This window comes from Xiphias gladius, chromosome 20, assembly GCF_016859285.1.
Source record: "Xiphias gladius isolate SHS-SW01 ecotype Sanya breed wild chromosome 20, ASM1685928v1, whole genome shotgun sequence".
Lineage (NCBI taxonomy): Eukaryota > Metazoa > Chordata > Actinopteri > Istiophoriformes > Xiphiidae > Xiphias > Xiphias gladius.
The window spans coordinates 9,236,609-9,252,086 of record NC_053419.1 but is presented as its reverse complement, the minus strand read 5'-3'; the positions used below and the strand labels follow the sequence as shown (position 1 = coordinate 9,252,086).

Below are 15,478 nucleotides of genomic sequence, written 5' to 3'. Positions count from 1 at the left end.
AAGGCCTACATTTTGCCAGATATAGAGCCCCAAAATCAAGTGTTGGTTACTGGGTTAAGTGATAACCACCACAGCTAAGTGTACCAGACAGAGAAACCTGTCAATCAAGTACAAACAATGACAAATGTACAAATGTACAAATTATTAAAAGATTAATTAAAAAAAACTTCCCATGGATACATAAGCAAAGGTGTCATTAGCTTTTAAAATTGCAATGATTTTTGGGACATTGGCATGTCTAAAAGAAGATTTTTTTTGTGTGGTTTTCTTTCTTGTCTCATTTCAATACAATCTGAGTTGTCTTGGAGCCAACACCTAGCGGCCGTTGGAGGAACTGCATTTTACGGCTGGCCTGTTGGTTAGACAAATATCTTTAACTGTCAACCAAGCATAAAACTTTTACTCGTTAAATGTTTATTAATATCAGAATTTTCCTTTTTTTTTGGCACATGCCATTCACGCACTTCATTGTAGTTGTTTTGTAAGTTTCTCATTTAGTTAAAACTAAAGCCTTGAGAGAGAAACAAACATTGCCAGAATTTTTTGTAATATTTTGCTTCGTTGGATTCTTGTTCTTCTTTGGACTTGATGTGTGTCACTTCTAATTACTGTCATCCATTTATTGAGACCTTTAGTGTCTATAATTGTCTAACTGAGAGAAATTATTATGGAGAGCCTGGTGAAAGTAATTTCTTGCAGATACATTTTAAGACATCTTTAATGAATACATTTTTCATTTTAATACATCTCTGATAACACTGGATTTATTCTGTGAGCAACGGTACCAGTAAGAATACTCAATATCCCTTAACAACACCGTCGCACACCGCAACAGCCACAGCTCAGCAAACCATTCGCCCTGTCTATCTGTGCACCCGAGAAGCTCCATGAATATGAGGCAGCACTGAAGGGACACCGTCCTGCCTCTCCGGGACAAGGGCCGGTAAAATAAAGCGGTGCTCCTGCAGCACCCGGGGTTCCGTGGAGCAGGCTGGCGTAGGAATACGCGAGCTAGACAGCCGACCTGCTTGTAACACAAGGTCCCTACACCGAATTAAATACGCTCCACCGGGCCCGAGTAAGCGTCTTGTCCCCGCCCCCCGACGAGCCACAGCATCCATTCTCCTGCGCTCACATGCTGCGTGATCCCAATCACAAACCGAGAGCGCTGGCTTTACTGAACCGATGGAGTAGTAGTACTAGTAGTAGTGGGAGTGCTCACGGCGTCCTTTCGCCCCTATCTGCTCATTTTTCCTCAATGGATTCGCCCTCTCGCCGGAACACTGCTTCATCCCATCGCGGTAAGTGTGCGTGTTGTACTTGCAGATGCTGTGTGTGTAGGGGGGGAGTAGAAGAAACGGGACTGTGTAGCTATTGTCTGTTGCTGAAGCAAGTTCGGACCAAAACCAAGTCACAACGCGGGGCACTCATTCGATGAAATGTGTCCAAGCGCGTAAAAAAAAAGAAAAAAAAGGTTGTGTGTGTGAATGGAACAGCTTTTAATCGCGGATTCAGTGTTACTGCGCGGAGAATAGTGTTTCGGGGCTTGTGAAGAATCGATATCGGCATGGACACAGACACCTGTCTCAACCAGCAACAGTGGCCGCCCTCCGGCGCTGATTTCAATCTCACAAATAGGATTTTTGAAGACAACATCCACTTCGGTGCCGCGCATCCCCTCGCTAAGAAGGGAAAACGGACAATTTTGCGCAAATGTGTCGCCTCCGCTGCCGAGCAAACGTGTCTCCAGTCCAGCACAAAAAAAAAAAAAAAAAAAAAAAATTGGCCCGTCTCCCCGCCCCCCAACCTCAGAGGCTGGCTATTCCTCCCAAAACATCCCCCGAGACGTGCACCGCGCAGTCGATGCCTCTCCGACGGTCACTGAACGAGTGAAGTCCCGTGCCCGTTATGATGAGCGCTACAGGGTAACCTTGACAGTAATTCAGTGCAGCATGTGTCATCACCCTCTCCCGATTGCCCCTCATATCACCGTATTCAGAAAACGGCACTGTGCGTGCACAGGCTCGGCCTCGGCTCGAATATAAGAGCTGAATATAGCAGTGGGAGGGGAGGAAGCGCTAACACGATGAGAATGAGGAGGTGAGGAGGGAGGTCAGATGAACAGGTAGGGTTTATTTGCCGTGAGTGTTTGTCTTGATTCTCTCTCTTTGGATCGTGCGGCTGCTCTCTGGCATCACACCAGGTTGAAATGCAGGGGTAAAATGTATTTTACAGTAAGCTTCAGTTGGTGTATGGGACTGTGAATGGGACCAAATCATAGTGAGTTAACAACCCGTGGTGAATATCAACAAAGTCTTCCAGTAATGCATCAAATTATTTGCAAATTTGCAGCTGAGAGGCTTTGCAGAAGAGCAGAACTGCTCATTAGACTAGTATCCAGTGGGTTACGGGATCACGAATGTAGCAAAAGGCACATATTTCTACCAGCCGTTTGTAGCTGGAACCTGTGAATTTGTGCATTTTGCTGTGTGTGTGTGTTTAATATATGACAGGTGTATTCATGCTCGTCCCTGTAGTATAGCAGGCAAATGGTATTATTCAGCAGACAGATGGCAGGTGGCTGGGCATCAGGTGAGCCTTTCCTTGGCTGTCAGCAGGGCCTGCTGAATGCAAGACACCTCTTGGCACACGCCCACCATGCTGTACTACATTATGGCACAAGTTTGCATTTATACAGAATGTGTGTGTGTGTGTGTCTGTGTCTGTGTTTGTGTCTGTATATTGTAGATTTGAGTATGCACATGAAAACATCTTGCACACAAGTCTCAAATGAACGCACACGGTGTGTTATATACTGAAATGCTTATTTTGCCATCGGGTGTGTGTGTGTGTGTGTGTATCTGTCTTTCCTTGAACAGTTATGTCACTTTTGACCAATGAGATAACAAAACAGGCTGAGGTCACAATGACATCATCATGCGTGGCAATGATACACGATGGGGATGTTCACCTGTGACATCAGCAACAGCGTTAAGAAATTTTAATTTTGCTGATGTGGGATCTCAGCTTCTAACTTCAGCACTTATTTAGCTAGTCATGATTGTTATTGTTGTCAGCATCATTCATTTTCTGTAACAATTGTGGCCAAGATCACATTTTCACAAGATTTATCGATCATTATTGTGATTATTATGTAACAATTTTGACATTCGATTGATTTTTTTCTTTATTTTTTGACAGCAGTCCGTCCGTTTTAGTCACATTTTAGCCATTTGATTATTGTTAGTTTTAATTCTGTTCTGTTTGTTATTGGCAACGTCATTGTTAGTCTAATGTTGGTTTATTATCGATCCATCACAATGTGATGAGCAGTAGTAGAGCATCCCATGAGATTTGTTAAAACGATATTCAGCTCCAGTGTATGATTACTTCTTCCCATAGCAAATAACACACACATAAAACATACATAAAAAATACATGAAACGAAACATGCATGTATAGTTCAACATCTTCTCTTGAACAGAAGTGAGTGAGTGCCAAGGGACACTGGATACACACAAGTATGTCATTTCATGCTATTTAGAAAAAACTTCTGCCTTTTGCAGCCACAAACTCCCAAAGCTGTTATAGTGCACTTAACATGTGGGGGGTGGGGGGAATCATATTAGTGGCAACGTGCTGTTCCGAAATGTGTCATAAGTTACAATAATTAAAGTGGAAACGCCAGCTGATGCATTGTTTAAAAAAAAAAAAAAAAAGCGAGACGGATATATAGTAGTGAGGATGCAGGAAGCAATGACCCCTGGACTCTCGTCTTGATATCTAATGCCTCTTCTACTCCCACAGCAGAGACTGGCTATTGATCACACACACACACACACACACACACACACACAGACACACACACAGACACACACACACACACACACACACACACACACACCTTTTCAGACTGCCACACATCCAAACCCTTTCCACGGTCCATTGGTAGCAGCTATTTGATTACCACTAGATCTGGCGGCGGTGTTATTAGTGCAGTGGCGGTGTCCTGATTGGGCAATAGATCTGTCAACATGATGTCTCAGGGGAATGACTGGCCCTAAGGGGAGATGAGGCCTGCCTCTGGAGATTGAGTGTCCCTCCTTTTTATCCATAAGAAGGCTGATACATACAGGTGATAAGGTGTGAGAGGAACAGGATGAATAATAACGCTGGCACCAATTAATGAATAATTTTGACTGGTTTTCCAGAAGCCAGGCGACGTAGTGGTATCTAATGTGGCTAAACATCTATATTTACAAAGATGCTGGATGAATTTGAGAGGGTACGTTGTTGGGTGTTTTTATAGCATGCCAGAATGTGGTGTTAGCCTCTAAGCCCCGACTCGCGCATATACTGTAATTAGTCAGAATGGGAATGGGAGCTAATGGAGAAATCCTTCAAGTTGCAGCCAAATATTGCTGCTGGGTGTGTAATTAAACATGTTGTGTCTGAAGTCCCTGTGAACTTTTTCTGTACTAAACCAGGCCACGATCTTTTCTTAACCTTAGCCAATGGCTGTAAGTGTCTAACCATAACAATAAAAGAGTTTAATAATGCTGTAATGCATTTTGCTGATATGTTCAGTATCAACATACTGTATTTGCAACTTGCCAAATAAGTTGATCAACAATATATCCTCATTACGTTCATAGAAAACATAATCCAGTCATAATTACGTTCCCTACAAAAGTTTTTGGCAAAAGCTGGGTTTTCCCATGTGGTCACATCCTCTAGCTAGCTATCTGCTCTGGCAAAGCTGCACTAACTAGGAGACTTCTGTGTATAAGATATTTGTAAGAGCAGCTCTACCTTTCTGCATACGTATCTATACATGATGCTTGACCACATGACCAGAACTAAATTACAACAGAGATTTTACCGCTGTTCCAGCTCCTACAAAACTTTTTGGAACGTAATATATGATTGCAAGGACGATGAGAAGCTACACTGCCAAGATACTGTAGCAATATTGAGAAATCTCATAAGGGAAAGAGGTCTTTATCTCCAGCTGGGTAAGGAGGACGGTACTGTGATGGTTCTGATGGTTGTTATCGGACTGAAAAACAGCTGAACGCTCAGAGATCAAGAGCTTGTTTGATCTAAATATAGACGGAAATGTTACAAGGCAGCATAAGAAAAACTCGCACGGCATCACTCAGCAGTCTACATTCGAAATGAAAACACACACACACACACACACACACATACAGAAGCTTTGGGGCACTCGTGGAAAGGCATTTTCTCAACTTAAAAATTTACATTTATACATATGCAAATTTACCTGAAGCGTTTGCAGTTGTTTATTAAAGACATTATTGGTATGGAAAGGAACCACCAGCACTCCTGAGTAAATCACTGCGTATACTTAACTAGAACTGTTGATTTCAAATATAAATAGAATTAATTTTAGAAGAAATTCATGATTCTAAATCTTATTTAGCCTCAAGCCTCCCTATGAACAATAAATAAGTCAATAAAAGTAGATTGTATTGAGAAGGAATCCAAACCAAAAGTAAACAGAAAAGCACTGACCTCATGAAGATGTCACCACACTGTGTTTATTTGCTGTTAGTCCAAAATCAACAAGCAAATTTATACTGATAATAAAGCAGCTGATAATAAAACACTGTGTTTTTGTTCAGTTGCAAAATGAGCAGACAGAGATATGACATTGAGAATGAAATGATCAAGGCTCTGGCAATGAGCTAAAATGAGTGTCAGAGACAAATACCACTTTGCTTTATCGGGAAAAAGACATGAGGGTGAAAGTAGGCCAGCAGTTGAGGCAAACCCTTGATATGTGGAAATACATAAATGTGTTTGAAAACTTTTGAGACTGTACGTGTTGCTGGTTAGCAGCGTCTGAAGAAGCGAGCTTATTATCTCCTCAGCTCTTCTCTGCTGCTTCTTCATGTCTGGCTTCTCTTTCTCCCATATTCTAAAGTCTTTCTCATTTTTCTTTTTGAGAAGTTCAGATGGTTTTCTATAAGGATATTACTGATCTTTTTTTACCTTCAACTTTGTACTGTTTCTGATCTCGTCCTTTTTTGTCTCTGTGGTTGACATTCATATGTCCTGCACTGTATGTCATTGCCAGGCGTTGTGCAGATTTTCCAGCTAAGCTGTCTGTAAGGGAGACAAAAAAACGGATTCCCGTAGTGATTCCTCACAATCGAGTGTTGATGTTAAATCACAAATTATTATTTATCAAAGCTGGTACAGAGCTTAATTAAAAAATGTACAGAGGTAGGGACTGAATTAGATACAAACCTTTATTGTGGTTAGCATTGTTTTCATTATTAACTGAATAAATCACCATAAATTACCATGTAATATAGATGCACAGCAAGTTTTCATCAAATATATTTTCAAAAATAAGGTTCTCTGGAGAGATTTAAAACAGTATACCGCTGATTTAGCATTGCACTCCCATAACATTGTCAGACTCATGATCGACATCAAAATCAACACAGCTGAACCAGATGTATCCTTTTTATTCAACGTCTTTTTCTTCCTAGTCAAAAACTGGCACCTACATCACCCACGATGCAACTCTACCGCTGACAGTTTGGTCTGAGAATCAGGTGCATTATGCTAGTAGTGGTTAATATAGCCTCGAGCCACTAGCCTCAAGCAGAGATGAGGAGCAGGTCACAGAGGTCTAGAAAGTTCACTTTTTTCACCCCCAGATTTTTTTCATTTTCAAACTTGTTGTTTTCAGACACAATGTACACAGAATCCAATGAAATCACCTGAGGCAATTTATCAGCCTTAACACTGTGTCCCCTGGAACCACAAAAAGCTTCAATATGGTCGTTTGGTTGGAGGACTTGATGAGGTTCCTTGGCTGGTCCCTTGGCTACGAGCCATATGAGCCTACCATCGGCATACTTACCGGACCTTTTTTTTTGTCATGGTAAGAATAATACGATGTACAGGATCGTACCATCAGCAGATGTCGGAGACTTTAGTCATCATGCTAACAATAATAAACAGACCATTAGGGTTGTGAAATGGTCATGGTTTGGTAGGCACAAAAAGTACTGTGCTATGTTTAGGTAAAGATCGTGGTTTGGGTTACTATAATATCTTCGTTTAAGTTAGAGGACCTTCATCCTTGTGGTTACAATAGTAAGCAGTTAAGGTTGTGGAACAGCCATGAAAAAAACAAAAACAAACGCTGACTACTGGTTTCAAACGGGAAATGAACAGTGGTCTCCAGCGTGAAAGACCTGTGTTTTGTCGACTCATTCATCCACCCCAGCCTCGTCATAATTTGGACCTCTATGTACTATGTCAACTGGCTTCCTCCTTTGCCTCCATCATAACTTCTACGGCTGCTAGAGGTCTCCTAACAATGAAGTGTAACTATGGGTCGTAAAAAGCTGCTTGCACAGACATCCTGTGGGCTTGTTTTTTTCCAAGAGGACAGTCTCGAAGGCTTTATACAACTTTTTTATTTGTAAAATTGGGGGAGACTTTGCAGGCTTGGAAGTCTGTGAACGTGCTACTCATGTTGCTGTAGAAACTCTATGTGATGAGTTTAGTGAACATTCATCAGTACTCATCATTTCAGGTCAAAAGTGCTCAAGTCAGAAGAAGAGAAACAATTTATAAAGTCTTCGCTTGTAACTCCCGCTCACAAGCGGCATCTCCCAGAAGAGATAGCACAAGCTATTCTCCCCCCAATGAACCACCCTCTAAAACATGATTTCCGTTTCCCTTTCTTTTTTTTCTCCCCTGCCTTTGTCTTTCCTATGTCTTTTCCATCTCTTTCTATTTCTCACGATCCCGTCCCATTTGCTCTTTCTGCTGCGTGTCCTTGTCCTCTCTGTTTACCTCTTATGTTAAAACACAGTTGTATGTGTCCAGATCTCACAACCGTTACTTTGCGAGTAAACTTATTATTCTCTACAGTCTAAAAAAATAGATTGATTTCCCAGAAATCGTTTTAAAGAAAGCCACAAGGGAAGTATGAGAACAGCCTATTTATAGCAACAAAGATGCTCTGTTGGCTAGTGTGGTAGTCATGGGACAGCTCTGTGTCTGTGAGAGAATATGTGTGCACTTTTGGGCAGTCAGCAGATGTGGAACTCAAAATGAGATTTATACACCTTTTTGGTCATGAACCTTTTCCTAACAGTTATGATTTCAGGAAGAAAAAAATGATTTATATAAGATTTGTATTATAAATGTGAAAAAATAACCAGGGCACCAGGGGAATTTTAAGCATCAAACGACTCAGAAGATTTTTCTGTAGTCAATAAAAAAGGCACAACAGTATACTGCAGAGTAGGCCTGGACACGGACTGGCATGCTGAATTGGCCTGTTTCCCAGCAAACATGTTCCTCAGTTCTGATGCAAAAAAAAACTCCTCAAAATATCCTCATTTAGGGCTTTAACTATGCATAGTGCTTCAATTAGCATGCCACAAAAACAGAAGCAATCATTATAAGCAGTTCTACAGCTGCCCATGGAAAGTAGCACAGATAATATTACTATTAAAGTTATATTAAAGGTCTTTAGTTATAATCATTATTTTAACAATAACAGTGTATCGAATGATAATGTGAAAACAAAGTGACAATGTGAAAGATGTCGCTCGTAACCTACAGAAAACTATCACCCAAATTTGCAGCCGTGCTCGGCTTTACAGAGCTTTACAATGAGTTGCAGCTCATTGTTTCCCTGTCCGGTCTGCAGCTTCACTGTTTTGGTTCACTCTCACCGCTCTCATGGTGTTGTTTTTTGGGGTGCAGCAGGCAGCTGTTTTTAGTGAAACGCTCTGAAAAAGCCACAGACAGACAAAGTTAACAACTAGTTGGTGAACATAACAATTTCACAAACAGGGAAAATCAGAAAATCCTCACATTTGACAAGCTGAAGAGAGCAAAAGTTTTGCGTTTTTGCTCATTAAAAGAATTTAAAGATTGAATGTTAAATTGTTATAGCAGTTTAGACTTGTTTTCTCTGATTTAAAGCCAACTAAATTGGTAAACTAAAGTATTTTTTAACCTAGCCAGGCATTTTATGTGTGGATTTCAAACTGTGCAAAAGTCCAAACAGTTCAAACAGTTACCCTCTGCTGCAATTTAAAACCAGTATGTTTTGAAGAAGCCAGTCCAGCTGAAAAATTCTGGCGTTTTTCGAGTTCAGTAACTGATGCTCTTTCGTTCAAGTACAGAAGGAGAGAAGGGCACAGGGCTACACCACCAACATGCTGCCAGAGATAACAGGAGGTAAAATTTCATTTTTCCACGCCCAGCTTTTGACTCCAAGCTCTGTCATTGTGACAGTTCAGTCACGTTCAGACAGTCATCACAGTCAGGCAGAACAACTTAGCTGGAGACCAGGACATGGTCAATCAGATGATATTTCTGGGCTCAATATTTCACAGTCAGCGCTTGCCATCTCTGAGAGGAGAGCAGTCACGTCTAGACAAAGTCATCACGGCCTGGCTGAGTGGAGAGGAGATACTGATGAATCCTGACAAGGCCTGTAGGCTGCTCGTTTGATGAGCTCGCCGCTGGGAAGACAATCTGATCACTTTTCATCTGACTGTAATTAACTGGCTCCTGGAATAGGAAGAAAAATGCTCCTTGGTTATGATCTTTGAAACATCTTTTGAAACTGATCTCCCGAGGCTAGAGAAAAAGAGAAATCATTTTAAGACTCTCCTGTGACTAGATCCAATTGTTTGGCGCTGTGACTTCTCAGAGCTGTGATGCTGTTCTTGTGAGTGGGAAATAAATGAATGTAGTGTAAACTCTTTGACATTGAGTGCAGCCCCCTTAAATTTTCTGATTTGAATCATCTGTCACAGTGCCCCGAGTCAAATCATCCAGCCCACAGTCCAACTGTTAAATCTCCAGTTTCTTTTTTCTATTCCTTCTGCATGATTTCCCACAGAACAGGACAAAAATAAAAGTCTAAACTGCACAGATTTTGAGTCTTTCGCAAAAATAGACTACATGTGTCAAAAGGTTTAAGGTTTGGACCCACTTTGAGCATCACAAAGACAATACTGGCCAAACATTCTAAGCAAATCCCAAATTCTGAGTTTGTGTAGGAATAACAATGTCATCAATGGAAAAAAGAAAAACTGAGAAAAAGCACCTTATTTTGATTAGTACTAGATTGCTTACACACCTTTTTTCTGGTCCATTTCCTGTTCACTCAGCATGAATAAAAATGAAGTTATATGAACAGACAGGTAATTCATTTATTCGTCCGTTTTGGTGACTATCAATCTGTGCTACATGGACCAACATGCAGAGATGACATATCAGTGACTGACAACAAGCCACGAAGCACTTTACTGCACATTACTTGTTTATTTGTCTTCTCTGGTCTCACAAAGAGCTTATGGAGAATTAACTGATAATGAGCATTAATAGCCAAGACTGCAGCTTAACCTCCAATAATGAGAGATAGAAACGGGAGGAAAAAGAGGCTTCTTGTACTTTGATATTATTGGGTGGACTTGGGTGGCTGCCTAAATACACGAAGCAGGCAACAAACACAACACACCGCTATTTTACCGCCATAATTCTTTGTCATTAATCTTGCATAATTATATTGTTTGCCTAGGCATCTGGTGGCCAAGTTGATTAGATGCACAGTATTCTATGCCTGCCATGTCATTGATTCGATTCCAGGGGCCCTTTGTTACATGTCATCTTGTCATTTTTGTTTTTGTCATTCTATTTTTTTGTTTTTTTGTGCTGTGAAGGGATTTTTTTTTTCACTTTCAAATATCCTGATCACAGATGTTTGTCTTGTGGCAGATTATGTATCGTAGGCTTGCCTTCACAGCTGTATTTTGATTATTGTGGGGAAATTACTGTGGTTGTATTGCATGGTCACTTACATTGAGCCCCACCTCTAATGTAAAAAGTGCTTTCTTGCACTGTTTCATAAAGTTCCAACTTTAACGTTATCTGTTAATTACAGTTAAAATATTTTTTGCAGTTATAATCTGTTACTCGTGAGCACTGTATATATAGGGAGCAATGCTGTGTATTCAAAATTCAGACGTATCACTTTCCCACTGAGATTAAAAAAAAAAATCACAGTTGGCTACATGAGCTTTCCATTTGACTAGTTTGATGAAATCATGGCTCAGTGGAGCCAGCTGCAGAAATTATGAATTAATGATGTTGGTGGTTTTAGAGAAATCTGAAAAAAATGTAGCATTTCGTCGAGTGTCAGAAGTATAACAGTGTAAATGTGATTAGTATGGTCCCTTTATGTTGGGGGATTTTTACCACATTACAAGCATGACTACTCAATTCTTTCTCTGTGGCTGATGCTTCCCCACCTGCCATAATCTGAAAAGTCACTGAGTCACTGGAGGCCGATTATACTGTTAATGTGCACTTTGAAAGATAGCAGGGATGTCTAGCAGGAGCTTTTTTATGGATTTACTGAAAGCAAATTAAATTTACATGGCATGTAAGACTTTTCAGACAGGTGCTTGAAGTTTTTAGTGAACTGGGAGACCGTCCATCAATCTCGCCTGACAGCTATCCACCCTACTGACGTGAGAGTGAGCTCTGTTGTTGACACTGAGTTGAAGTTTGCACTGATCTTCCTGTAAGAGGAGAGAAAGATAAATTACAACATTATCGTTTGCTGGTAAGTGAGATGTAAGCGTAAATTCTTCCACTCCTCACGCATGCAAGTGCTAAAAGGTTTAAGTATAACATGGCAGGATGAAAGGTCTCTGTGCTGTTTTGAAACTGTTGGTGTTTTATACAATGCATTCAGAAAGTATTTAGATCCCTTCCCTTTTTTCACTTTTTTATGTTGCAGCCTTATGCTAAAATCATTTAAATTCATTTTTTTCACTCATCAGTCTACACTCAATACCCCAAAATAACAAAGCGAAACAGAATTTTAGAATTTATTGCAAATTTTTTCCAAAAGACACACTGACGTAAGTATTCAGACCCATTACTCAGTACTTAGTTTAAGCATCTTTGGCAGCGATTACAGCCTGAAGTCTTCTTGGGTACGATGCAACAAGCTTTGCACGCGTGGATTGGGCGATTTACCGCCATCTTTTTCTTCAGATCCTCTAAAGACCTGTCAGGTTGGGGAGTGTAGGGGGGCAGCCATTTTCAGGTCACTCCAGAGATGTTTGATTGAGTTCAGGTCAGGGCTTTGGCTTGGCCACTCAAGTACATTCACGGAGTTGTCCCTAAGCCACTCCTGCGTGGTCATGGCTTTGTGCTTATGGTCATTGTTCTGTTGAAGGTGAACCTTAGGCCCAGTCTGAGGTCCTGAGCACTCTGGACCAGGTTTCCTTCAGACCAGAGAATCTTATTTCTCACAGTCTGAGAGTCCTTTAGGTGCTTTTTTGCAAACTCCAGCTCTCCTGTGTCTTTCACTGAGGAGAGGCTTCCATCTGGCCACTCTGCCATAAAGACCAGATCGGTGGAGTGCTGCAATGATGATTGTCGTTCTGAAAGTTTCTCCCATCTCCATACACGATCTCTGGAGCTCAGCCAGAGTGACCAGAGGGATCTTGGTCACCTCTCTTACCTAGGCCCTTCTCCACCAACAGCTCAGTTTGGCTGGGGAGTCAGCTCTAGGAAGAGTCCTGGTTGTTCCAATCTTCTTCCATTGAAGAATTATGGAGGCCACTGTGCTCTTGGGGACCTTCAGTGCAACAGATACATTTTTTTTAGCCTTCCCCAGATCTGTGCCTCAACACAATCCCATCTCTGACCTCTGCAGGCAGTTCCTTTGAACTTATGGTTTGATTTTTAATCTGATAAGCATTGTCAGCTGTGAGACCTTTTATATAGACAGGTGTGTGCCTTTCCAAATCATGTCCACACTATTGAATTTACCACAGGTGGACTCCAATCAAGGTGTAGAAACATCTCAAAGATGGTCAAGACAATTGGGAGGCACCTGAGCTAAATTTCAAGTGTCATAGCAAAGGGTCTGAATACCTGTGTCAATGTGATATTGAGTTTTTCCTTTTTAATACATATGCAAAAAATTCAAAAATGTTTTTGCTTTGTCATCATGAGTTATTGAGTGTAGATTGATGAGGAAAGAAATAAATTAAAAAAATTGTAGCATGAGGCTGTAAAACATAAAGAATTCTTAGGAGGTGAAGGGGTCTGAATACAGGCACAAACAGACATTTGTTTGGCTGAACCTCAGGTGAAGCACAGCAAGTGCTGTGACACTGACGGTCAGATTGTTGCCATTTAATGTCGGCTTGATTAGTCTGGATTGAGTGTTAAATGAGCTGGGACAGACACTAAGGGACTGATTAGACCTGCCAGCCTCACTGTCTGCCTGCATGTAATGACTCAGTGAGATTGAAGCGTTTGGTTTCAGATTGGGATGAGAGTAGGGATCGGTGGAGCTTAATGTGGCGTATGCAGAAGGAACTATGCAATTTGTACTTATAACACAGCAACTACAAGTAACTGTACTGACCATGTTGCTAATGCAACAAGTAGTCTGGTGTAACAGATACAAGGGGTAAAGGCGTTTTTTGACGCAGTATAGTTTACACGTTCACTTTTTTTAAATTTTTTTTTTTTTATACATTTGTATCTGAACATCAAGATTGTCCCAGTTCAGTTGCAAAAGAGTTTGAAAAAATGCTTCAGGGATTTTAAATGTGAATATTAAATTTCAAGTTTTGGGGTTAGTCCACCACATTCAAATAGCAACATCTTACAGGCTAAGCAGGCAGATTTCCATATCGGTAGAGTCTGCACCCATGACTAAAAAACCGACCAGAACACAGTGTAGATAAAGAGACAGTTTGGGGCTCTGTGATTTTACACACAAAAGCAACTAATCAGTGAGCTGAAAAAATAATCGGCAGATTAAGCCTTAGTGAAAATACTCGTTGGTTTCATCATTTTCAATTATTGAAAATTACACATTTAGGAAAGCACTCTGTGGGCTCCCCAAAAGACTTGAAACGTACAACTGAGATGTACATATTAAGCAATCGATGAAAAATATACATGGCTCATTGCCAGGATACCATAATTTTATGTGTTGACTATTGTCATCTATTTACAGCATTCATAATGCATCTCAAGAATTATCATGGATTAACCTGAGACTTTTAATGGCTCAATTGGCTGTTCTGTTCATTATGTCTGACTGATATACAGATTTTTGAGTTTGACTTTGTTTTTCAAATCTTCTTCTGACTTTGGTGTAACTTCAATTATTTTATCATGATGATGTTCTGGGAGTTGGCAAAGTAGTTACTTATCAAACAAAAGCTACAGAAAGTAGAGACGCGTATGTGGTGAAAATGACACACCTACATGTTTCTAAAAGGGTAAGTGTGGACATTGTAGTTCTAAATAGATTTTCCATGTTAACTGTTATTGCCCCTGAACTCTGTGAGATTCTGACTGCTGCTGTGCTCCTTATCTGACTGTTTTGCCTTATCTGACTGTTTTGTTGAATTTTGTGTTGCTTTGTTCTGATGAGAGCGTTTTATCACAAAAACTCCTTGCTAAACCAGTTTTTAGGTTGTCCTATGTTATTTAGTACCATGTAGTTATGTATAAGATGCAACAAAGGTGGCAATCTTTTCAACATTTGAGTAGAAATATGATGTCTTGATATTCAACTAAAACATCTCTTGTGGTTGAAATGATCAGTCTGTGTTCAAGGAAAATCCCTTATCAACATCTGTTATGAAAGAAGGAAAGAAAGAAAGAAAGAAAATAAGTTCTTTTTATAGAATTTGAAACACCAATGCTTTTTTTTTCTCTAACTTGGCTCTTCAGCAAACCTCCTCCTCTCCACAATCACTGCCTTTACTCAGAATTCTACAGTAGGAAGAGAGAGAGAGCTCAAATTGGGGACAATGTTCCCCTTTAAGGGGGAATTAAGTACAATTACAGCCCCAAAACACATTTTTGTACATTAAATATCTACAGGGGGGTCATAGCATTGTTGATTAATACCAATAAATCAAGAATTGCTACGGCAGATACTGGAATTTTTAAGACCAACCTAATCTACACCCACTGAAACTATGAGACACCTGCTACTTGTACTGTCAGTCCTCAGCAATTAAAAACAATGCTACAAGTGACTGATAAGCCATTTCAGCCTTGTTTAGAGCCAGACAAGCAAATAAGGCAGCAGTTTTATTTTTCCAGTATTTGTCTCTTCACTACACTTTTCTATTGGACTCACACTCTTACTAATCAGCTTGCTATTCTCAGTGGGGAAATGTCATGTTATTGTTTGTGACAGTGAGAAGCCATGATAAAACACTGTAAAGCAAGAGGACAGATGGACAATGGAAGCAGTGCCAGTTTGAGTGCAGGAGGTCATTTCTAATAGTGTGGTTGTAGTCTCTGCTGGTTGTTTACAATCTTGAGAGAGTAGTTAAGTCATGTTAATAAATCCGATATGATTAGAAAAATATTATCTCTTGAGGGAAAATTAAGTCTTGGACTCAGTGCC

General features: G+C 40.4%; 1 protein-coding gene across 2 annotated transcripts in view; it reads left to right on the top strand.

The window, feature by feature from the left end:
• Positions 1-934: 934 nt before the first annotated feature.
• plppr1 (phospholipid phosphatase related 1) overlaps positions 935-15,478 on the top strand; it is a 52,575-nt gene continuing 38,031 nt past the window's right edge. The window contains exon 1 of one of the 2 annotated variants that reach the window (XM_040158257.1): positions 935-1,301. The gene's annotated coding sequence lies outside the window, so the exon portion shown is untranslated. The remainder of the gene's footprint in view (positions 1,302-15,478) is intronic. The other variant, XM_040158258.1, reaches the window with a different exon arrangement.